This window comes from Puma concolor, chromosome D3 (assembly GCF_028749965.1).
Source record: "Puma concolor isolate L17-30 chromosome D3, mPumCon1.1.hap2, whole genome shotgun sequence".
Lineage (NCBI taxonomy): Eukaryota > Metazoa > Chordata > Mammalia > Carnivora > Felidae > Puma > Puma concolor.
Window position 1 is genome coordinate 52,258,058 of NC_141678.1, and position 26,283 is coordinate 52,284,340.

Sequence of the window (26,283 nt, forward strand, 5' to 3'; positions counted from 1 at the left end):
AGTAAACCTAGTAAAATTTTCTGATCATACAGAAAAAGTTCAATTGCCTAAATTTGTTCTAATCTAGAATAGTATCAAGGCTGTTAACTAATCAGAATAAAACATTTCCATAATGACACTTTATAAGACCCATTTTCTACCTTTCTGCTGCTAAAAATTAAATTACATACATTTAGCAATTTTCTAAGTGCTTTAAAAATATCTTTATTCTCTCGTCTTGCTATTCGAAGCTTTATTTTTCAGACTAACACTTCCTGTGCAAGAGTACAGGGAAAAGAAAAATAATAGAAAATGCTAAGGATACTTAGAAATAAGATTTCTTTTTTTATGAATTATTGGCACCAAAGGAAAGTCCTTTTTAGCTTAAATAGTTTTTGTTGTTACTTAATTTTTTTTTAAACGTTTATTTATTTTTGAGACAGAGAGAGACAGAGCATGAACAGGGGAGGGGCAGAGAGAGAGGGAGACACAGAATCTGAAACAGGCTCCAGGCTCTGAGCTGTCAGCACAGAGCCCGACGCGGGGCTTGAACTCACGGACCGTGAGATCATGACCTGAGCCGAAGTCGGACGCTTAACCGACCAAGCCACCCAGGCGCCCCTGTTACTTAATTTTTTAACATTTATTCATTTTTGAGAGATGGAAAGAGACAGAGAATGAGTGGGGGAGGGGCAGATAGAGAGGGAGACCGAATCCGAAGTAGGCTCCAGGCTCCAAGCTGTCAACACAGAGCCCAACGCAGGGCTCAAACTCAGGAACCCTGAGATAATGACCTGAGCCGAAGTCGGACGCTTAACCAACTGAGCCACCCAGGCACCCCGTTTTTGTTTTTATTTTAAATATATATATATCATAGAGGAAATACTAACTGACCTCCAATTTGTTCAGTAAAGAATTTGGGGAGATCTTACCATACCAGTAAAAATTTCATTGTATTTCTCTTCATGGATTTTAGACAATTTACCAGATATTTGAGCCTTCAAAATTTCTAGCAGTAGAATCTTGAAAGCCTCCAGTAGGATGTCTTACTCTAAACCAGTCAGTTAAAAGTGCTGATTCAACTCAAAAAGTATGATACTTACCTGAAGAATGAAATTTAAGGGACTGCTACCTTCATTAAGAAAGTATTGCATAAACTAATTTTTAGCTGATGTAACAAATTTGATTTGTGAAACAGTTGATCCCATGTTGACTTTAGTTGCCATTTTATAAAGTTTTATATGCATCTTATTATAAATAAATGTGTCTTGAACCTATTGTATTTAGCAGTTAATTTTGTCTGGAAGAACAAAATCAAGTTCACACTCTAATTAAATACAAAATAACAAAGATAGCGAATGATAAGTAATGGACATCTTTAGTACGAATAGCTCTTTATTTTAATCTTCTGCTGTTTTTATAACTTGCTTTTTGCCCAAATCAGGTATGCTATTTCTGGTCTATTATCTTTGAAAGCTGTGTATTTGACACTTTATATATTTTAAAGTATTCTAACTCGGTTGAAAGTGTGTTATCATGTTTGTGTGCACATCCAGCATATCATGTATAATATACAGTTCATTTCCCACTGATTACTACATAAATGTGAGAAATCTTGAGTCAAGTAGGGCATTGAAAAGTCACAGTGATCCTTTCTAAACACCAACATCTAACTGAAAAAAGGCTTGAATATCAACGGTTTCCACCAACTTAGAAAAGTTGAGTATTTCAAACTACACTTTAAAACCTCCTTGATTATCTTCTTTACATTGTGCAAGGTGAAATAACTAAGAGAATATTAAAAGCTTTTTTTACATAAAAACCTAAGTCAAAGATACTATAAGGGGAAAAGTAACACACACATACGCAAATATGTATATAGATGCACATACAAACATGCATACATGTAAAAAAATCAGAATTAGAATTGCTTGAATAATTATTTTATATACTTTTAATTGTATCTTTGAAATAAGGGATCATTAACAACTTGATATAAAGCAGAAAAATACCTTCAATACTAGTGAACAATTGATCAGCAGCATGATTGCAAAAAAGTTTTAATACACAATTAAGTACATGGAAAGATTTAGCCTATGCTTAACTCGACTTTTTTCTTAATCACCATAAGTTTATATCTTAAACATATTATTATTATCACAATCAGGAGAAAAATGTGTTTGGAATTGTTTTCCCTAAAAAATTGTCTACATGTTGATTATATGTGCACTCTATTTTTTCCTACATACTTGGCAAATTAGCCTCTTTCTTTAACAAGCTTATTGATTTCATGTTCTGAGCCACTAAGTCAAATTAGCAAGGAATTAAATACATATTAAACATACAAAATACTGATACTTGCAGTTTCATAAAAGGAGAAGTACTAGATCTGGGATTTTGATAAAAGTTCAGATCAGTGATGTCCAATAGACATATAATATGAAATCCAAACTTGATTTTAAAGTTTCCTTTTTTTTTTTAAGTGTCTTTATTTATTGAGAGAGAGAGAGAGAGAGAGAGAGAGAGAGAGAGAGAGAAAGCACAAGAGTGGGATAGGGGCAGAGAGAGAGGGAGAGAGAATTCCAAGCAGGCTCCATACACTCAGTGCAGAGCCTGACCTGGGGCTCGAACTCACAAACCATGAGATAATGACCTGAGGAGGCTTAACCTACTGAGCCACCTAGATGCCCCTGATTTTGAATTTTCTAATAAGCTCGTTAAAAAGCAAGCAGGGGTGCGTGGGTGGCTAGGTTGGTTGAGACTCCGACTCTTGAACTTGGCTCAGGTCATGATCTCAGGGTTAATAGGTTTGAGCCCTGCATCAGGCTCTGCATGGCGGTGCAGAGCCTGCCTGCGATTCTCTCTCTGTCTCTTGGTCACTCCCCTGCTCACAATCTCTCTCTCTCTCTCTCTTTCTCTCTCTCTCAAAATAAATAAATAAAACATTTTTTAAAAAGCAAACAGCAAATGTGAATTTAACAATAAATCTAATGTAACACAATATATAAAATATATAATGTTTATAAATTTATATTTTATTAATAATTTTACATCATTTTTCTCTGAAATTCCTCAAAATTTTGTGTGTATTTCATACTTAAATGCAACAAGTTTTATGATAGATTTTCATCAGAAAACTTGATATGAATTTGGGGTTTGTAAAATTTACAGTAAAAAAAGATTCACATACATATGTTGTTCCAAACATACTTAAACTTTTTCATAAAAAGAACTGAAAATTGGTATTTAAATATTAATTAATTACATTAAATAATATTAAAAAGTCAATTCCTCAGTTGCACTGACCATTTACGACTATTCAGTAACCACATTTTTCTGGTGACTACCCTATTGATAAATGAAGGCTCTTTCATCTTATAAATTCCTTTAAAGAACCTACTATTTGTTAACACAGGGAAGATGCTGATAATATGGAGTAATATATTTTTCAATTGAATGGGAGTTATAGACAAGGGAATAGTCAAGTACAATGTACTGTAAATAGTGCCTAATATGAAAGTAATGCATTAGGCACTATGGGAGAAAATGAAATGAGTTGCCAATGATGATACTTAAACAGTAATGGCAGAAGAGTGACGTCAGATAGATGGCAGTCCAGGAAATTACAGACTTTCATTCCCCAATGGAAACACTAAATAAACCATTAGAAGCTGACTAAAATAACTTCATAGGAGCTCTGAAAATCAAATATCTAAAGCAATCAAGTGAATGTTCAGTGAAGAAAAGGCCACACTTAAAATACTAGGAAAATTTGGAGTGCTTATTAATATTTTCCTGTCTCCTCTCCAGTGTGGCATGGTCCATTTTAGGAGATACAGTGGCCCAACTTCAGTTCTCTTTTGCAAACTAGAGAGAGTAGATTAAGATGATTTTGCATTGTTCTAACCTGTCTGTAAACTGCCAAAGTGATTTGTCCATATAAAAACTAAACCAGAGCTCAAACGGCTAAAAATAGCTCAGATCTCAGGCTAAGGGAACCAAGCATAGCTCGTTAAAACTGCAGGGGGCAAAAACCCACAGACACCTGGGACAAGAGATTTCTGAGTGAGAAATATGATAAAATAGCAAAGGCCCCAAGACAAACGGGGGGTAAGATCCTTAAGGAAATTAAGATATTTAAATTTGTTTTAATGTTTATTTATTTTTGAAGGAGAGAGAGACAGAGCATGAGCAGGGGAGGGGCAGAAAGAGAGGCAGACACAGAATCTGAAGCAGGCTCCAGGCTCTGAGCTGACTACACAGAGCCCAATATGGGGCTTGAACTCACAGCTGTGAGATCATGACCTGAGCAAAAGTCAGATGCTTAACTGACTGAGCCACACAGGCACTTTGAGAAATTAAGATATTTAAAACACCCATGGGGGCACCTGGGTGGCTTAGTCAGTTGAGCATCTGACTTTGGCACAGATCATGATCTCATGGTTCGTGATCTCAAGCAGCACATTGAACTCAGTGCTGACAGCTCAGAGCCTGAAGCCTGCTTCGGATTCATTCTGTGTCTCCCTCTCTCTCTGCCCCTCTCCCACTCACACTCTGTCTGTCTCTCCAAAATGAATAAACGTTAAAAAAATGTTTTATGTATATGGATGCCGGAATTGAGAAAATAAAGGACACAAATAGAACCAGGGAAGACACATGCCCAGAAAAAGCCGAGAACATTTTACGCCTCCATGCTGGGCTCAGTAGTGAGGTCTTCCCCTGCACAGAACCAGTCTGCAAAGACTGGGAAAAGTGGCTGTTTTTGCAAATCTCCAGTTTTAAAATAAAGATCACAAGGTATACAACGAAACAGGAAAATATGGCCTATGCAAAGGAATAAAATAAATCTCTAGAAACTATCCTTGAAGAAACATATTCTTTAGACTTATTATACACATACTTTAGAACAATTGTCTTAAATATAAATGGAAGACTTCAACATGAAGAAGAATGAATGTGCAAACTCAAAGACAAGGAATTTGAAATTATCAAATTAGAGGAGCAAAAAGAAAAAAAAAAAAGAACAAAGAAGAGTAATCCAAGCCTAAGTAATTTGTAGAATGCCATCAACTGGATCGTAATACATATTATGGGAGTCCCAGAAGATAAAGCAAGAAAGGGAAAGAAAGCTTATTTGAGAAATAATAACCAAAACTTCCCAAATTTGAGGAAAGAAATGTATATTCAAATACAAGTAGCTCGATGACGTTTAAATGCGATACACTCAGAGACCTACACCAAGACACATTATAATCAAACTATCAGAAACCAAATACACGCAGTATCTTGGAAGTGGTACTACTAAATTGAGTCATCATATGTAAGAATTCCTCTCTAAATTTCTTAACAGAGGGGCACCTGGGTGGGTCGGTCGGTTGAGCATCTGACTTCAGTTCAGGTCATAATCTCACAGCTCGTGAGTTCAAGTCCCGCTTCGGGCTCTGTGCTGACAGCTCAGAGCCTGGAGCCTACTTCATATTCTGGGTCTCCCTCTCTCTCTCTCTCTGCCCTCTCTCGCTCATGCTGTCTCTCTCCGTCTCTCAAAAATAAATACACATTTTAAAAAATTTTAAGGTTCTTAACAGAAACAATGATATATTTAAAGTGTTGGGAAAAATAACCCAAATTCTCCTCTAAGAATTCTGTATTTAACATAACTGTCCTTCAAAAATGTGGGATAAATGAAAACATTCCTGGATAAAAGCTGAGTTCACTCACTAGATCTGCCCTATAAGAGATGCTAGAGGGACTCTTTCAAAAAAGTACTTTCAAGAAAGTATACAAGGTGTCACTTAAAGCCATAAAAAAATATCAAAGCTTTCAGGTAAAGGAAATATATAGATAAATACAAAAATGAATAATAATTTTGGTTTGTAACTTAACTTTTGAGTTTCTTACATGATTTAAAAGACAAAAGCAGGAAAAGAGCTACAAATTTGTCAATGAGTATGCGATATATAAAAATGTAATTCGTGATGTCAGTAATATAAATGGTGGGGGCGGAACTGTAAAGTAGTAATGTCTTTACATGCAGTTAAAGTTTGTATGAGTTTAAAATAGATTATTATAGGGGCGCCTGGGTGGCGCAGTCGGTTAAGCGTCCGACTTCAGCCAGGTCACGATCTCGCGGTCCGTGAGTTCGAGCCCCGCGTCGGGCTCTGGGCTGATGGCTCGGAGCCTGGAGCCTGTTTCCGATTCTGTGTCTCCCTCTCTCTCTGCCCCTCCCCCGTTCATGCTCTGTCTCTCTCTGTCCCAAAAATAAATAAACGTTGAAAAAAAAAAATTAAAAAAAAAAAAAATAGATTATTATAACTTAAGATCCTTATACGTAATCTCCAAAGTAATGACAAAGAAAATATCTATAGATTATACACACAAGAAAATGAGAAAGGAACCAAAATGTGTCAGTACAAAAAAAAAAACCTCAAGAAAACAAAACCAAAACACATCACCACAACAACTAAATGCATACAAAGGTAGTAAAGAAGAAAATGAGATACAAAAAATGTAGGACATACAAAAAAACAATTAACAAAATGGAAAGAGTCCGACAGTTAATTTAGTGACTAGTTAATTACTTATTGTTAATCTAATCACTTAATTAAATTAACAATGTATCTTAAAAAAAAACAACAGTGGTTCAAAGAAGAAATCATAATAGAAATTAGAAAATATTTTGAGATAAATTAAATTGAAAACACATAATACCAATACATTTGAGATTCAGCAAAAACAGTGCCAAGGGAGACATTTATAGTTGTAAATACTTATATTTAAAATGAAGAAGAATCTCAAATTAACAACCTAGCTTTATACCTTAAGGAATTAAAAAGAGAAGAACAAACTTAAACCAAAGCTAGCAAAAGAAAGGAAATGATAAAATATTAGATCAGAGAAAAACAAAAATGAGAAATAGAAAAAAAATAGAAAAACAAAGAAAATAAATGAAACAAAAATTTGGTCTTTCAAAAAATTGGCAAATATTTATCTAGACTAAGAAAAAAATGAGATTCAAATAACTGAAGTTAGAAATGAAAGAGGAGATACTATTACCAAATATACAGAAATGAAAAGGATTATAATGGATACTGTGAGCAACTGTGCACCAAAAAATCAGATAACCTTATTACATGGACAAATTCCAAAAAACACACAACCTACCAAGACTGTCTAAATAAGAAATAGAAGTTCTGAATAGACCAATAACTAGTGAGGAGATAGAATTAGTATTCAAAAACTTTGATTCACAAAACAATTCAAGGACCAGATGGCTTCACTAGTGAATTCTACTAACATTTAGGAATAAATAGCATCAGTTCTACATAAATTCTTCCAAATTGTACCCCAAGCAATCTAGATTGAATCTAGATTCAGTGCAATTCCTCATAAAATCCCAATGATGTTTTTTTTTTGGCAAAATAGAAAAATCCATCCTAAAATTCATATGGAATCCTTTGAAAACCCAAATAACAAATACTTTCTTGAAGAAAAAGAACCAAGTTGGAAGTCTTATACTTTCTGATTTAAAAAGTCACTACAAAGCTACAATAATCAAAAGTGACACCCGAAAAACAAATAACCCAGTGAAGAAATGGTCAGAAAACATGAATAGACACTTCTCTAAAGAAGACATCCAGATGGCCAACAGGCACATGAAAAGATGCTCAACGTCGCTCCTCATCAGGGAAATACAAACCAAAACCACACTCAGATATCACCTCATGCCAGTCAGAGTGGCCAAAATGAACAAATCAGGAGACTATAGATGCTGGAGAGGATGTGGAGAAACGGGAACCCTCTTGCACTGTTGGTGGGAATACAAATTGGGGCAGCCACTCCACTCCAGCAGTGTGGAGGTTCCTCAGAAAATTAAAAATAGACCTACCCTATGACCCAGCAATAGCACTGCTAGGAATTTACCCAAGGGATACAGGAGTACTGATCCATAGGGGCACTTGTACCCCAATGTTTATATCAGCACTCTCAACAATAGCCAAATTGTGGAAAGAGCCTAAATGTCCATCAACTGATGAATGGATAAAGAAATTGTGGTTTATATACACAATGGAATACTACGTGGCAATGAGAAAGAATGAAATATGGCCTTTTGTAGCAACGTGGATGGAACTGGAGAGTGTGATGCTAAGTGAAATAAGCCATACAGAGAAAGACAGATACCATATGGTTTCACTCTTATGTGGATCTTGAGAAACTTAACAGAAACCCATGGGGGAGGGGAAGGAAAAAAAAAAAAGAGGTTAGAGTGGGAGAGAGCCAAAGCATAAGAGACTGTTAAAAACTGAGAACAAACTGAGGGTTGATGGGGGGTGGGAGGGAGGGGAGGGTGGGTGATGGGTATTGAGGAGGGCACCTTTTGGGATAAGCACTGGGTGTTGTATGGAAACCAATTTGACAATAAATTTCATATATTGAAAAAAAAAAAGTGAGTTGCTGAAATAAATAAAAACGTAGATTAATGTAGATTAATGGAATATAATAGAGAGTCCATATGTAAATCCTCAAATGATTTTTGACAAGGGTGTCATAACCAGCACAGTCTTTTCAACAAATGGTATTGAAAAAAAACTAATGGATATCTACACGTAAAAAAATGAGGTGGTACCTTTACCTTATACCATATATTAAAAAAAAAAAAAAAAAAAAAAAAAAAAAACTAATTCAAAGTGGATCATAGACCCAAACGTAAGAACTAAAAGTGTAAAACTCTTAGAAGAAAACATAGGGGGAAAACTTCATGACACTGGATTTGGATTTGGATTTGGTAATGATTTTTTTTTTTTTAGTGTGATATTGAAAGCCCATACAGGAACAGAAAAAGCAGAAGACTTGGACTATATCAAAATTAAAAAATATTTGTGCATCAAAGAACACTATCAACAGAGTGAAAAAGCAACACATGGAGTAGGAGAAAATATTTGCAAACTGTATTTCTGGTAAGAAGTTAATATCTACAATATATAAGGAACTCCTACAACTCAACAACAACAAAACAAACCACTTGGTTTAAAAAATGGAAAGGGTCTTGAATAGATCTTTCTTCAAATAAAATAATAATAACAAACAAATAACCAATAAAGACAGGATTTTCAATATCAATTATCATTAGGGCAATACAAACCAAACCACAGTGGAATATCTCTTCACACATATTAGGAATGGCTATTATAAAAAATTAGAAAGTAACAATTGTTTTCAAGGGTATGGAAAAATTGGAACCCTTGCACACTGCTGGTGCAAATGTAAAATGGTGCAATTGCTGTGGAAAGCAATATGGCAGTTCCAAAAAAAACATAAATTATTTTGCGATCCAGCCATTCCACTTTTGGGGAAAGAACTGAAATGAAAGGAGGGAGTTGAACAGATACGTGTTCACCATGTCCATTGCATTATAATCAGAAACCAAAAGATGGAAGAAATCCAAATGTCTATCAGTAGATAAACAGACCAACAAAAAGTGAATTACACACAATATTATTTAGTCTTAACAAGGAAGGAAATTCTGGCACATGCTACAACATGGATAAACGTTCAGATATTAGGCTATGTTAAATACATCAGTCAAAAAAGACAAATACTGTATGATTTCGCATATATGAGGTGCCTTTTAAAGTCAAATTTATGGTGACAGAAACTAGAATGGTGGCTGCCAGGAGCTAGGAGGAGGGAAGAATGGGGTGTTATTATCTAATTAATGGTTACAGAGCTGTTTTGCAAGATGCTAAGAGTTCCAGAGATACTTTGCACAGTAGTATGAATACACTTAATTCTATTGAACTAAGTAGAATTTAACTGTATGCTTAACAGTTAAAAATAGTAGATTTTATGCCATGTATATTTTACCAAAATTAAAAAATACATAATAGAAACATGAAAAATAAAACGATTCCCAGATTTCTTAAAAAGTGAAAAGAATTCAACCAATTGTTCCGAATATGACCAAAAGTAACTTTCTAATTTATTATCTTTAAATGCAGAAAATTATTTCGGCACTGTGCCCTCACATCCAGACATTTAAGCAAACCTAAATTAACTACTACATGGTTGTGTGAACTTGTATGTCAATCTACATGCGAGGAAGGGAGCTGGGGAAGTAGGGGTGGGGGGCAGAGACTGGATTTTTCACAAACGAACACTTTCATGGTAAGATTTTCAATAAATATTGGTTGAGGTCATGCATATTCAGAACGACTTTAAGTGATGTTTTATATGTAAAATTTTTGATATTTCTGATTTAATATACATTCTCCCTCCCTGCCCCTCTCTCCTTGTCTCCCTACTTTCTTCTGCCTTTCTCTCTGACTGTAGTTCTTGCTGCTGCAGAGCAGGAAAACATATAGTGCATACCTATTGTCCAAAGTTAATATAATCTTGTGGTTTTAAATCTTATATATATAAAACATGAGTGTGAATAGAAGCACAATTATGAGATAAATAAGTTCAGTTATTTCCTCTTTTAACAATAACCTCCCACTAGGAATGAGACCTGAATTTGATTTTAAATAAAAGTGGATGATAATGAAGTTTATTTGCTATGTTACCCCCTAACTCTCATCTGTTATTAATGCAGAAATATGCCAGTTTTTCCTAGGTAGTAGTAACTACTAATGCAATTTTGAATAAGTCTATGTGGTATACTAATATTGTAGATTATGACTTCCAGCATGGAGTTTAATATTATGTTGCTTGTTCTCTTGCAGTGAATTCTAAATGAAAATAGCTTCAAGAAAATTGAACCTAGATTAGAATTTCAGGCTCCAGATAATCCTTAGTTTCTCTTTTAATGCAGCATGTACGAATATTCCTCCCTTCCACTTCTTTCCATTTCTTCTTTCTCTATCAAGGTTTATCCTTTTCTTTGCTGATAGGTCCTTTTGTTTCTGAACTTAAATTCATGGACAAAAGAAATACTTTTTTCACCTTCTTGCTCTGTGTATGTCATGCTTCTAAAGTTACTTACAACTCAAGCAGCATGAAGAAAAATGACATTTTTAGTGAGGAAGAAAAATAGATTTCAGAGTAACTCCAAGATACCAATGCAAATTAAATGAAAATTGGAAGACCTAGATTTTTTTTCACATGAATAGATATTTTCTTACAGAATAAATACAGGTTTGCTTGAGTGGAAAAAACACTGATTGGCAAAAGACAGGAGAAACGTTGTCCTACTTTACATATAAATGAAAGTGATTTTTTAAAATGCATATTGAAGTTATAGAAACAGTTTGAACTCTGAAAAAAAATGCCTATCCCCCCTAAAAAATACCAATCCAATTAATGAATGTTTTTTTCTACTTATTTGTGGAAACATTTAAAAAGTAAATTTAATCCTATCCTTTATGAAAAAGAAGGAAGTTCTAAATCAGAAATTAAAGTTTTACCTTTACAAAGAATAATCTCTAAAACAAATAACAGTAATATGATTATTTTAATTTTTTCACTATAAATTACATAAAAGTTAATATGCTAAAGAGATATTCCATTGTAGCTTTCTGCATGAGAAAACTATTTTAAAATATTTAATATTTAATATCAATTAATATTAGCATCCTGAAAATACCATACGTGTAGGCAAACATCAGTTGAATTTCTCACTTTTTAGGCTAATTAATAAATCACAAGTATTTTATTTAAATAGTATAATTTAGATAGCCAATCTTGACACTCATAGCCCATGTTTTAAGAAGATTGTTGAGGGGCGCCTGGGTGGCGCAGTCGGTTAAGCGTCCGACTTCAGCCAGGTCACGATCTCGCGGTCCGTGAGTTCCAGCCCCGCGTCAGGCTCTGGGCTGATGGCTCAGAGCCTGGAGCCTGTTTCCGATTCTGTGTCTCCCCCTCTCTCTGCCCCTCCCCCGTTCATGCTCTGTCTCTCTCTGTCCCAAAAATAAATAAACGTTGAAAAAAAAATTTAAAAAAAAAGTGATTGTTGAAATTTTTTTTATTGCTGAAAATAACTGAAAAATTTTTGAGTTTTAGAGTTGTTTTATTAATTTAGAGCTGCTTTATTAACTTTAAACATGCTTTTTTAATTTTTTTTAAGTTTATTTATTTATTTTGAGAGAGAACAAGAGAAGGGTAGGGACAGAGAGAGGGGGGGAAAGAGAATCCCAAGCAGGCTCCACTCTGTCAGTGCAGAGTTTTTCGCCTAGGAGTTTTATAGGTATAGATTCCACATCAAGGCCTTTGACTTATTTTGAGTTCATTTTTATGGAAGATGTGAGATATTTTCCCCACTTACCTTTAATTTTATTTTATCTTACTTGTCTATTCTCTTCCCTCCTATCCATTTTATTATTTTTTATTTTTTTGCACATGAATGTCCAATTGTACCAGTAGCACCATATGTTAACAAAAGATAACTGTTTTACACCGGATAGATTCCCAACTTGTCAAAAATTAGTTGAGTACCTTTGTGTGGGTCTATTTCTGGGCTGCTTATTCTATCTATTATATCTTATTCTAATTCCATATTGTTTGAGTACTGTAGCTTTATATTGAGTCTTCAAATTGGGTAATATGATTCCTCTGACTTTTTATTAAAAGGTTGTCTATTATAATACCTTTGCCTTTCCATATGAATTTTAGGATTAGCTTGTTGATATGAACAAAAACTTCTTGCAATTTTCATTGGTATTGTGTTGAATCTGAAGACTAAATTTGACATCATTGACATCTTGACAATATGGAGTCTTCCAATTTATATGTGCACTGCATATCCCTACTTATTTGTATATATATTTAAATTTCTTTCATCAGTATTTTGTAGTTTTCCACATTTGACCTTGTATCCGGCAACCATACTGAACTAATTTATTAGTTCAAAAAGGTGTTTGTTTTCCTTTTTGTTTTTTTTTTTCTTTACAATTTTCTACGTAGGTAATTGTGTCATCTGTGATTAAGGGCAGTTTTATTTTTTTTTCTTTCAAATCTGTATGTATGTATTTTATTTCTCTTTCTTTCTATTGTACTAGTTAGTACATCCAGCACTAGAAAAAATGAGAGAGGCCCTCTTTGCCATATATATATATATATATATATATATATATGGCATATATAAATCATCAGTTGGATACCCAACTGACTGAGCCACCCAGATGTCTCTCCTTTGCCCATTTTTAAATTGAGGAGTTTATTTTGTTTTGTTTGCTTTTGTTACCTGTGTTTTTTGTCATAGTCAAGAAATCATTGCCAAGAGCAAAGTCATAAAGTTTTTACCCTATGTTTTCTTCTAGGAGTTTTATACTTTCAGCTCCATAGGTTTATGAAAAGATGTTCAACATCATTAATCATTATGTAAATTCAAATTAAAGCTAATGAGATACAACCTCATAATTGTTAGGATAGCTATTATCAAAACGCAAGAGATATCAAGTGTTGGTGAGGATGTGGAGAAATTGGGATCCTTCCATACTGTCAGAATATAAGATGGTGCAGTCTCTATGGAAAACAGTATGGAGGTTCCTCAAAAAATTAAAAATAGAATTATTATATCGTCTTCAAGCCCATTCCACTTCTGGGTACTTATCCAAAAGAATTGAAATCAGTATCTCAAAGAAATATTTGCACTCCCATTTTTATTGAGGCATTTTCCATATCCTGGTTATTGTGAAAAAAGTCCATCAACATATGAGTGGATAAAGGAAATGCAAAGTATACATACACTGGAAGACTATTCTTAAAAATGAGGTAAATATCATCATATGTGACAGAAATGGAAGAACCTGAAGATATTATACTTAGTGAAATGAGCCCGTTGTAGAAGGATGAATACTTCATGATTCCACTTGTAAGAGGAATCTAAAATAGTTAAACTGATGGAAGCAGAAAATAGATCAGTAGTTGCCAGAGGCTAGGGGGAGGGTGAAATGTGACTTGCTGTTAAACAGGTATTAGGTTTCAGTTATACAAGATTAGTAAATTCCAGAGATCTACTGTACATTGTGACTATATGAACTTTAAAAAGAACATAAAATGTATCCATTAAAAAAAATTCTTCTGCAATGCAAAGATAAAATAAAACCTCATGTTAGCATGAGTAATTTAGATTATAAGGTAATATTTTAATATTCTTATACTTAAAACTCAACTGAATAGGTTTTTTCTTCATTCATTCGTTCATTCGGTATATTATGTATATACTATATATCTGAAAGTTTTAGATACCAATCCCCAAGCTTAATTTCCCACCTCAGTCAAAAATTTAAAATTTATTATATATTTGTAAAATTCATATATGTATCATTAACATTAATTAAAATCAAGGGTTGTCAGTATTTCTATCAACACATAACATATAAAAATGCTTATTCATGAAGAGTTAAGCTGTATCAATGTCTTATCAAGCCCTGATACTGTATAGATGTGATCTCACATTTTTCTATTTCTTATATATTTATTACACATAACAGGCATTAAATCATTTATTTTCATTAAACACAAATGTATATAGATTTATGTATCAATTTGAAATTAATTTCTCACCTTTTTCTTACTCTGAATGTTTTATGTTTTTAAATTAATTGATAATCAAATGACATGATAAGACATATCTTTATATTTGTCCAAACACTTCTGAATAAATTTGTTGGGCTGTTTATGACATCAGCATTTCTGTTTGTCATTCTCATAATTTTTGATCACATGTAGTTTGAATGTGATGCTTTAATCCAATATAAGTAGCAAGACTACTCTTAAAGCAAGGACACAATGTTTCATAAGAAAAGTAGAGGCCACAGGGCGCCTGGGTGGCTCAGTCGGTTAAGGGTCCCACTTCAGCTCAGGTCATGATCTCACGGTCCATGAGTTCAAGCCCCGCGTCAGGCTCTGTGCTGACAGCTCAGAGCCTGGAGCTTGTTTCCAATTCTGTGTCTCCCTCTCTCTCAGACCCTCCCCCGTTCATGCTCTGTCTCTCTCTGTCTCAAAAATAAATAAACGTTAAAAAAAATTAAAAAAAAAAAAAAAGAAAAGTAGAGGCCAAATAATAATGAATAATTAATAGCACTACATTTTAAAAGATCTTAGATAGTATAACAGTGCTCAATTTACCTTGTCAACAACATCTGCTGCGTCTCTACAAATCATCGGTATAAATTAAATACACATTCAGATTGTCCTTATGTTTAGAAGCCTTTTTTATTATGCAGATATGTGTATATATTTACCATTTTAATAGTTTTTAATAATATAGTTCTGTGGCATTAAGTACATTCACATTGTACATATTTAGAAGATTTTATAGTTAGTTTCATTTATAGTATCTAAATGCTGACTAAAGTTAGATACATTTCCCTTCCTCATCAGATGTTTCTGGGTAATATAACCCAAATATTACTGAGATAATGGCGCAGTATAACTTTTTTGCACTATTGTGTTGAATTATTGCACAAATTCTAATTATTTGCTCTACCTTAAAATACTTTTTTTATTGTGAGGACAAATGGATTTTTATTATACAAATTTTTCTAGAGGCATTATAAGAAAGCAGCAAACAATACTGATCTCCAGGCATTATACAATGCAGAAATTTCAGTTATGATTAATTGTATAAAGATTATGGAATAAGAAAAATTACATTTTCAATAGAGGCCTAAATCAAATCCTTGATATTATGTTACAGTTTCTGAAACCATTTTGAATAAGGCAGAATTTCTTGTTAAAGACAGAGATTGAGCATCACAGAGCAAGACTTAGTTGTTTTTTTTTTTTTTTTAATACTACACATTTCAGATAAATAGTGATGGTATCCTGGGATGTATACAATCCATTTCAACCAAGGGGAAGTCTCCTGAAAAGGTATAGAGAGGTTACAGAGACTTGCTCAGTTGCCATTTAGTTCAGATTATAGATACTTCTATGAGCAAAAACTTCTATCTCAAAAAGTTGGATAAACAACATTTTCAAAGATAGATCAACTATGGAAACACTCTTAAATTTCCAGTATTTATGACTGCATTCTTTTAATATCTCCTGACTTTAAGGAGCAAAATTTGATTATTTAAAATATCTAGGGGCGCCTGGGTGGCTCAGCTGGTTAAGCCTCCGACTTCAGCTCAGGTCATGATCTCACAGTTCGTGAGTTCAAACCCTGCATCAGGCTCTGTGCTGACAGCTCAGAGCCTGGAGCCTGCTTCAAGATTCTGTGTCTCCATCTCTCTCTGCCCCTCCCCTGCTCATGCTCTATTTCTCTCTGTCTCAAAAATAAATAATAATAAAAAACATTAAAATATCTAAAGCAAGCGCCAAACAAATCATTTAAAAGAATGTATCATCAGCTTCTCATCTCGAAGTGGACCAAAAACCTTGGTTTCTACTAGTTTATCATCAATGTGTTTTCTATTCCTTATCTCCTTTTTTTTATAATTTTTTAAAAAATTCTTTTTAGTGTTTATTTATTTTTGAGAGAGAGACAGAGCATGAGCGGGGGAGGGGGAGAGAGAGAGAGGGAGACAGAATTTCAAGCAGGCTCCAGGCTCTGGGCTGTCAGCACAGAGCCTGACGCGGGACTTGAACTCACAAACGGTGAGATCCTAACCTGAGCCAAAGTCCGACGCCCAACCGCCTAACCGACTGAGCCACCCCCATGCCCCTTCCTTATCTCCTTTTAAATTAACGGTTTTAGAGAGTAGGAGAGGTGGGGAGCACATCCATTTGAAGCCTTTACTGGGAGTCCTAAAGTTGCACTGATAATTCAGTAGTTTGAATATCAGGAACAGCATTGCAGAAAATACAATCTAGAAGACGTTTTTCTATTCTTTTGAGCATTTTAGTCTTAGCAGTTTCAAACTTTGCTCCTTTTTCAAAGCTAACCCATTTATGTCAGCAAAAATTTGCTGTCCACATCTGAGAAAACGATAGTATTATGTGGAGTCCCCACAGCTTTCCTCTCTTCCCACCTTCAACTCTGCCTTTATTCACCTTTATATTTGCCACATTTGCTTTAAATTCAGAGGACTCTGTCCTTGGGTCCAAGGTTAATATCTCTTCTTGTTACCCCAACTCCTTTATTTTTCCTTGAATTCTTTTTAAATTCACATTAGGTCAGGGCTGGTGGCTCATTTTTTGTTTGTTTGTTTACTGTGTAGCATCCCCAGTGCCTATATCTGTATCTATACATATATGAGTACATGCTCCCTAAATATTTCCCTCTTTTTCTCCCCTTAATCTAGAAATTTTTAGGTGTTTTTTTTTTTTTTTTTTACTCTTTATACAGTCTCAGTTTTTCCTCATTCTTCACTTTTCTGGTATCATCTCTCTTATCCTCCTTTTCTTGTTCCCTAGATTCTGCTAAAATGTTTAAGAAATTATCAGTTACCTAATCTCCAAATCCAGTGACCTCTTCACATGCTCCTTGCTTTTTGTCTCTTCATGAAAAGTTACACAATTTTCTCTTTCTTTCTTTTTGATTTTGTGTAATGGTAACCTAAACAATGTATTTCTTTTCTGATTCTTTCCCTGACTCTGGTATTGTTCTTTCTCAGTATCCTCATTGACTATCATCCTGCCCTTTGTTAATCACATGCCTCCCAAAGGCTCCCTTAAGCCTATTTTACCCCTTTTATGTATGTTTCTTGTGAATTTCCATCTCCTCTGATAGCTTCAGTGTTTTCAAGATGGACACAAATTAACATCTGTTGTTCTGAGCCCTTGACTAGTTCAGTGTGTTTATCATTTCTTAATAATGCTCACACAACCTTCTATCAAGAGGTAGTGATGGCCACATTTTAAAATCAAGGATACATTAATGCTACATGGCTAAGGAATAACAGCTAAAAAACAGTCTATGTGTCTGACTGCAAACAATTATGTTGATTCCAGGTAGCAGTTTATTATCTTTTTTTATATGCCTTTGCCTTTAAAGTGCATAAAATGTGAACTCTTTAGCTCTTAGGGAGGAGTCCATCAGATGGGATATCAGTAATCTTGTGGGAAAGAAGTGTTTACAGGTGTTTTACTCTGTGACATAATCGGAAAGGCATAGAAATCAAGAGATACTTTGAGATGTGGAAGTTATCTTCTGAATGGCTTTCTATTAAAGACAGGTGCAGAACTCTGAAAAATACCACACAGAGGTAAATGCATTGAGGGTTCCGGACAATTGTTTTACATTCAGCAATCATTCTTACAGAAATTTTCCCTGCATCCATTGTCATGTCAGAAATAACTAGGTTTTGAGTAAAAACTAGACTTATAAGGGCTGATGACAAGTCCTCATTGAATCACGAGAGCAAAAATATTGAGGTGTAAAACTGGGCATTTTCAGTAGAAAGTTCTGTTTAATTCCCTCTATTAAGTCATTCATTTGGTGGAAATAGCTGATGAGCTTTATCAGTTACCAAATATATCAGAACATGTAGCAGAGTAAATCAAATGGGGACGGTTGAAAAAAATAAGTCATGCTCAAGTACAGTTATTCTCCAAACTGTTAATACTATTTATAATTTGACTCTGAACATATCATATATTTGTATAAAATAAAATGTAATTAAAACTTGAGATAAATATTTTTCTGTTGCTATTAATGTGTCTTATCTATGTGTCCCATATTAATCAATACTGATAATGTGACTTGAGAGAAAACTGACAAATAATAGGAAAAAAGATGAAGACGAACTGTTGTTGTTGTTGTTATTATTAATGGCATCATTAGAGGAGGTTATTTCAAACACTCATTTTGAATCTATTGTGCTTACAAAATAGCTAATATGCTTGAAATGAGAAGAGGCAGTTCAGTGTAATGGAAAGCATATCAGAAATCAATCATCTAAATAATTGTTAAGTTTTCAGTATCACAAAACACCTGCAAATCTTACCTCTGAGCTACCTTGCTAAAATGCCAGTGTGTGAGTTTCCCCATCAAGTGCAGAAAGAAAAGGTGCAAGATTATTTTGGTCCTCACAGAAACCATGGCTTCACACATCTGACAACACTTTAATCAGGACACCAAAGCGAATGTGGAACTGTTTCCATTTTTAGTTTCACAACTCATTCGTTAGTGTTGCAAAAGAACAGAGTGTTATATAATAACCATTCGATGTTTATTTTAGGTGTGCATTATTCTCTATGTGGAAGTTCCCTGATGCAAAAACTTAATTATTCTTTATACTACCATATGGTTAGTGGTGCCTCAGTGGAAACTTCCTACAATCTGGCTTGAAGTCAAATATAATGTTTCAAAAAGTTTCCTGTAGTTCAGCATCTAGAGATGTTTTACATGTTTAATGTTAATGTTTAAATGTTTGACACCTACATATCTAATAAATTCAGGAACACAATCTAAATTCAGTGTAAAGTTAAAAAAAGATAATTTTTCTTCTCAGGTTGCTTTTAGGTCTTGACATAAAGATATAGAATAGCCAAATATTCGGCCAGATGCCTTAGAAAGCTAAGAAAGGTGTGAATTCCAAATGGCAGTCGACACCTCTTTCTCCTACTGTTAACATCCATTACAAATCCTCTTAATGTTACCATATCTATCTTCTCATCTGTCTGTGAACTAAACCTCATTTACTGCATTTTAAATAAAAATTGTATCTATTTACTGTGTAAAACGTGATGTTTTGACATATATCCATAGTTAAATGATTACTACAGTCAAGGCAATTGATTATCCATAGTTAACATTATTTTGTGTATAGTGAGAGCACCTGAGATTTACTCTGAGAAATTTTCTAGTGTACAATACAGTATCATTAACTATAGTCACAAGTCTGTACCTTAGATCTCTAAAACTTATTCATTATGCATAACTGCAATTTTGTACCCTTTGACCAACATCTCCCATTTCCCCCACCTCTTTACCCCCTTATGTAACTGCCATTCTATTCTCTGCTTCTATGAATATGTTTTTAGGTTCCACATATAAATGAGATCATGAAGTATTTTTCTTTCTGTACTTGCTGATTTCATTTAGCACAATGTCCTCCAAGTTCTTCAGTGTTGTCACAAATGGTAGGATCACATTCTTATTTAAGGCTGAATAATAAATAAGAATAATATTCTTATTTAAGGCTTAAATACAGCATAATTCTTTTAGCCATTCATCCACTGATGGACACTTTTGCTGTTACCATTTCTTGGCTATTGTGAGTAATGCTGCAATGAACATAGGAGGATATATATTTCTTTGGATACTAATTTCAATTCTTTTGGATATATGCTCAGAAGGGGGACTGTTGGATCATGTAATAGTTCTATTTTTAATTTTTGAAGATCTTTCATGCTGTATTCCATAACGGCTATATCTGTTTACATTTCCACCAATAGTGCACAAGGGTTCCCTTTTCTCCACATCCTCATTAACATTTGTTATCATTTGCTTTTGTGATAATAGCTATCATACTAACAAGTTTGAGGTGCTTTCTCCTTGTGCTTTTGATTTGCATTTATATAATAATTAGTGATATTGAGAACCTTTGATATTGAGAACATTCTTCTAATCTTCTCTTCTTATAATATCACCCAGTATATGAAATTAGAGCTCACCCACGTGACCTCACGTTACTTTAATTACATCTTTATAGTCCTTTCTTCGAATACAGTCACATTCTGGGGGTACTGGGGATTATGAATTTTCACGAGACACAATTCAGCTCATCATACCCCAGATGACCTGTATTCTGTGGTAACATTTGGATGATTCTTTCTAGGCCTTCTGGAGAATAAGTAACACTTTGTAACCAGTGGTTAAAGAACCCAGCATAAAGGTTTGTGACTTGCTGGAGTCTGCTCCCTAAGTAGTCATCTTAGAAAAATTTTAAGTTTGAGAAAGAAGAAATAAAGGCAAGAGGAAACTAACACTAGTTGGGAACCTAAAATTTAAATGTGATAGTTTCTTGGCATTTTTTCAAATACAGTTACCAGTATTTTGTAACAAATGGTTTAATTCATATAGGTGCAGAGAAGAGACTGTTTTAGTTTTCTATTGCTGCATAAAAAGTTACTACAAACTTAGCTTATAACAATATGCACTTATTATCTCACAATTTCTTTGGGTTAGGAGTATGGACATGGCTTAGATGGATCCTCTACTCAGACTCTCATGAGGCTACATTCAAGGTATCAGGAAGGCGAGGGTTTCATTTCAAGCTTATTCAGATTGTTGGCAGAATGTACTCATAGTTCCATGTACTTATAGGACTAAAGGCCCAACTTTTAGAGGCCAGCCCTCTCCACAGGAAGTTCAAACCACTGTTGTTTGTTTTCTTGCAGGCCATCAGGAGAGCATCTTTTGAAGGGCTCACATAATTAGGTCAGGCCCATCTACAGTAATCTCCCTTTTGATCGACTCAAACTCAAATGATTAGGAGTCCAATATAGGAGTGAACTTTCATCATAGTAATTGGGACCAGCTATACTCAAGTATAGGAATTGCATAGGCTATGCACAAATAGGAACAAGATCTTAATTTGCTTACAATAGGGATCAAGTTGAATTATTTTTTGGCTTAGAGCATGAGAATTTTCTTTCCCATTGCCAAAATATTCAACTTGAAAGTTAATTATGAAGAAAGTTTATAAATTTTTTCTTTTAAGTTATGGATTACCTAGTCTCAGTTAAAAGAACTATGAAATTCAAGAAGCAAGAGAGGAAAAAAAATGATGAGCAATGCCTATTTGCTTAGCCTAAAAGATCATTTGGGGTGTATTTACATTGTACCATTATTTATATATAAGGTGCTATATGTGGGAAATGTAATATTGACACTTTACTTCTAACTTGTAAAGTGAATTACTCCTCTTGCTAAGGGTGAACAATTTTACACAGTAAAATCGGGTAGATGCCTAAAACCAGCAACTTTTGATTACAACATAGTATATTGATTGTATCTTAAAATTAGATTTCCATTTAACTTGAAATTCACTTTTGAAGCTAGATGCATTAATTGAATAAATTAAGCTTTTTCCTTCTCTGGGTTACATAGTCAAGTTTTGCTTTTGATGCTTCACATTTCCATTTTGTGACTCTGTAATATTTCTTAAATTCTTCTTCATAGGCTCCTTGTGATATTTCTTATATAAGCCTCAGTTTTTTCCAAAATATTAGACTGCATTAAAATAAGAGGAGATTTTATTTGAAGTAAAAATTCAGAAGGTAGTAAAAGTATTCTCAGAAATGAATTCCTTAAGTTACTCAAAAAGTGGCCTCTTATTTGACATGTCTCTGGAGGCAAGGGAAATAAAAGCAAAAATGTACTATTGGAACCACATCAAGGTAAAAAGCTACTGCACAGTGAAGGAAAAATCAACAAAACTAAAAGGCAACCGATGGAATGGGAAAAGATATTTGCAAATGACATATCAGAGAAAGTGTTAGTATCTAAAATCTATTAAAGAACTTGTCAAACTCAACAACCAAAAAACAAATAATCCAGTGAAGAAATGGCAGAAGACCTGAATAGACGCTTTTCCAAAGAAGACATCCAGATGGCTAACAGACACATGCAAAAATACTCAACATCGCTCATCATCAGGGAAATACAAATCAAAACCACAATGAGATACTACCTCACACCTGTCAGAATGGCTAACATTAACAACTCAGGCAACAACAGATGTTGGCGAGGAAGCAGAAAAAGGAAAACCCTTTTGCACTGTTGTTGGGAGTTCAAATTGGTGCAACCACACTAGAAAACAGTATGGAGGTTTCTCAAAAAATTAAAAATAGAACTACCCTATGACCTAGCAATTGTACTAGTAGGTATTTAGCCAAAGAATACAAAAATGCTGATTTGAAGGGGCACATGTTGATAGCAGCACTATCAACAATAGCCAAATTATGGAAAGAGTCCAAATGTCCATCGACTGATGAATAATTAAAGAAGATATGGTATATATATATACAATGGAATACAACTTGGCAGTGAAAACAAATGAAATCTTGCCATTTGCAACAACGTGGATGGAACTAGAGTGTATTATGCTAAGCGAAATAAGTCAGGAAGACGGATATCATATGATTTCACCTATACATGGAATTTGAGAAACTCAACAGATGAACATAGGGAAAGGTAAGGAAAAATAAGATAAAAATAGAGAGGGAGGCAAACCATAAGAGACTCTTAAATACAGAGAAGAAACTGAGGGTTGGTGGAGGGGAGGTGGGTCGTAGGGGAGGGTTAAATGGGTGATGGGCACTAAAAAGGGCACTTTTTGGGATGACCACTGGTGTCACATGTAAGAGATGAATCACTGGGGTGTACTCCTGAAGCCAAGACTACACTGTATGTTAACTAACTTGAATTTAATTTAAAAAAAAAAAAATGGTCTCTGACCCTCTGTCCAAGAGCCTGAAGAGAGTTAAAACAATTTAAGAGGAGGTCAGAGGAACTCTCAGTACAGTCTGCCATTGTTTCTCTTTCTCTTGCCTAATACTGTTTCTTTTCTGAATTTGTGTGTATCAACAAATCTTTTGATCAGTGAAATTTAATATGTATTTGTTGAGTTTTTGCCAGAGTACTTTGCATATGGCAAATATTTAAACATTTATTTAATTCAATTGAGTTTTCTTCTTCAGTTTCATGTTTTTAATCTCGATTGTGATTGATATCAAAAAGTAGAATGTCTGGGCAGGAGAAAGAAAATGTAGATAGAATAATACAAATCTATGTCTATTGTAAAATGAAAAAAAAAACCTGTTGTGAGAAAAGTGATTTTCATAGTTTCTCTCTAACTTGGCAAAATGTTTCTGCTACCAAATCATCACCTTACATTTGCCTGCATTTCATGCTTTTATTAGTTTTCTTTTCAATATAGCTGTTCTCCCTGAATATTATTTGTTTCTGTAATTTGTCAAATGTATATATTTTCCTGCTCTATATGTGTATATCCATTCTATAGAATTTTTTATAATGAAGAAGACTTCTCTGAGGCAATAGATTCTTTAAAGGGTTATTACCGTAATTATTTTTCCTTGAATCTCTCCACTGGAAGATTTCTTTTAATTCGTTTTATTAATTTCCTTTTTTAAAATACCACCATAATGGACAAATTCAGTAAGAGTAACACTAAGAGTCAAGTGACAGTTGTTGCCTGAAAAGATAGGAGAACTCTGGCAAAATATGTTCTTTTTTTTCTTTGTTTTTAAAGACCTTCTTATTTTGCTGTATCTTTCAATGCACAACATAGCTATCATTATCGCTGTTACACCAAGGAACTGTGGCAAGCACACTATTTTATCATAAAACAACACTTACTCTCCTTTTCCATGCTTAACTCCATTGCTATTTCTGAGACAGTAAAATATACAGATGAGTAGGCAATATGCACATTTAATATTTAAATATGCCTTTAATATGGATAATGTATAATCCAATTTTCTCCTTTTTTTCCTCCAAAACAAAAATACAACTTATATCATCTTACTTATGATCATCTAATTCTGATGTTTAAGTTTGCATATCTTCTTTAATAAATGGTAAATTCTATAGACTATAAAATTATGATTATAATTCTAATCTAGAGACAATTTTAAATAGGCAAAATTTAAAAATATTTATATTAACAATATACGCATGTATCTATGAATTCGCACAGAGCACAAATTGTTATTAGACGGGCAACAGCTAGTTCCCCTAGTAACTTGCTTTCCCTGTCTCTTTTTAGCTGTGATGGGTCAACCTAATGCTCTTTTTCATCATGTCAATGTTACATAATCTATTGCACATCCATTTTATGTCTTTGTAATAACATGCTAACCTAAGACGAAGAAACCAAAATGAATGATAACTGTCTGCCTTGGAAATCATGCCCTCTTATTTTATATGCTTTTTATATGCTTACCTTTATCAAAATTTCATATGGATATAGATATTGATGTGTGTATATATATATTACCGGTGTCTATCACCTTAATAGTATTCATAATCATCCATTAAACGTATAGACAACTGTGCAGTTTGAGATGGGAGAGATCCATTTTTTGCAATTAATTTTTCTACAAAAGCTGTACAATGCTAACAGAATTGTGAATCACCAATTTAGTAGTAGTCATTCAGGCTAAAGCACAATTTGCCTATTGATTGCTAGAAGTTTTAATAATTTCCTAGCCTCTTGAGCCTCTTCTACATTACTAACACTATTCATTACCTCTCAGTAAAGATGTTTCATGGGGTGGAATTTTTAACTCAAACAAAGCCATCCTGATTGTGAATAGAAGTAGGTTCCCCCTCCCCCCCAAAACTCTTTGAAATCGTAAAAGTAGAAATGAAATGCGCCTTGTAAAATTGAATGAATTGTCAATTGACCAGTAATTCTTGTGCTGCTTTCCACAGGGCAAAATGAAAAATTCTATATAGGAGAAGAGGGGGAAAACGCCATAAAATTGCTGTGGATTCTTTCACTGGATAGGAAAAAAAAAAAGTGTCACAGACAAAGAAAAGGGACTTTGGACTTGAAATATAATGAAAGTGATTTTTCTGAACAGACGAAGCAGATGGCATTTACAAAAGCAACTAAACTTTGTGAATAGTATAGAGTTTTCTTTGGTTCTCTTCAGAGGACATAACACTTGAGAAAGTAATGGGTCTGAAAGTTGATTACCAGGCCTTCACCCCTGTGGAACCAGCTCAAATTTAACCCTTGCTACTTCTAACTAACTGAATTGAGTCAATAACAATTATTTCTAGTGAGAATAATACGGCATACATTCGGGGAATGTATTATATATGCTTATCACTTCAGTTACTGTTTTTACAAACCTCAAATGCTACATCTAAGAAAAGACAAATAATAAATCAAGATAAAAATTGAAAAGCTTTGAAACTCTCTCAAATTGAACAATCCTTCCAGTAAGTAAATGTTTTTGAAGTTCCATTAACAGTGTCCGGCATAAAGCAGGTGATTGGTAAATGCACGTTCTCTTTACCATTTTTGAAAAATATCAGACTAAAGTGAATATCACTTATTGGGAATGGCAATGAATTTGTGTCAGTATCCCTCAGGCATAAATGCAATATATTTTAATATATGTAGCATTAGGTATACGAAACTCCTAGTTCAGATGAAGACAAAACACTAAGGATATACATAAAACTTATATGTTGGTCATATAAAGAGTCTTGGATTTACTGAATTTTAGAGCTGTGTGTTCTATTATATAGCTTTTACCCTGTATTTTAGAGACGATTAGTTTGAGGCTCTGTCATGTGATTTATGTGTCACAGCTAATAACTATGATAGCTTAGAATAATAACCAATTTATAATGCCTGAAATACAGACACTCAAGTTTTTTTTTTTTCTTCTTCCTTGATATTTTCTTCTAATGAACTTATTTCCATGGTTGTATTTCCT

At 33.9% G+C, this 26,283-nt stretch overlaps 1 long non-coding RNA gene across 1 annotated transcript in view; it reads left to right on the top strand.

Moving 5' to 3' along the window:
• Nucleotides 1-25,299, top strand: part of LOC147575567 (uncharacterized) — a 235,788-nt gene extending 210,489 nt beyond the window's left edge. Inside the window, exon 3 of the long non-coding RNA XR_015242732.1 lies at nucleotides 25,265-25,299. This is a non-coding gene — a long non-coding RNA (uncharacterized LOC147575567). The remainder of the gene's footprint in view (nucleotides 1-25,264) is intronic.
• Nucleotides 25,300-26,283: the final 984 nt, after the last annotated feature.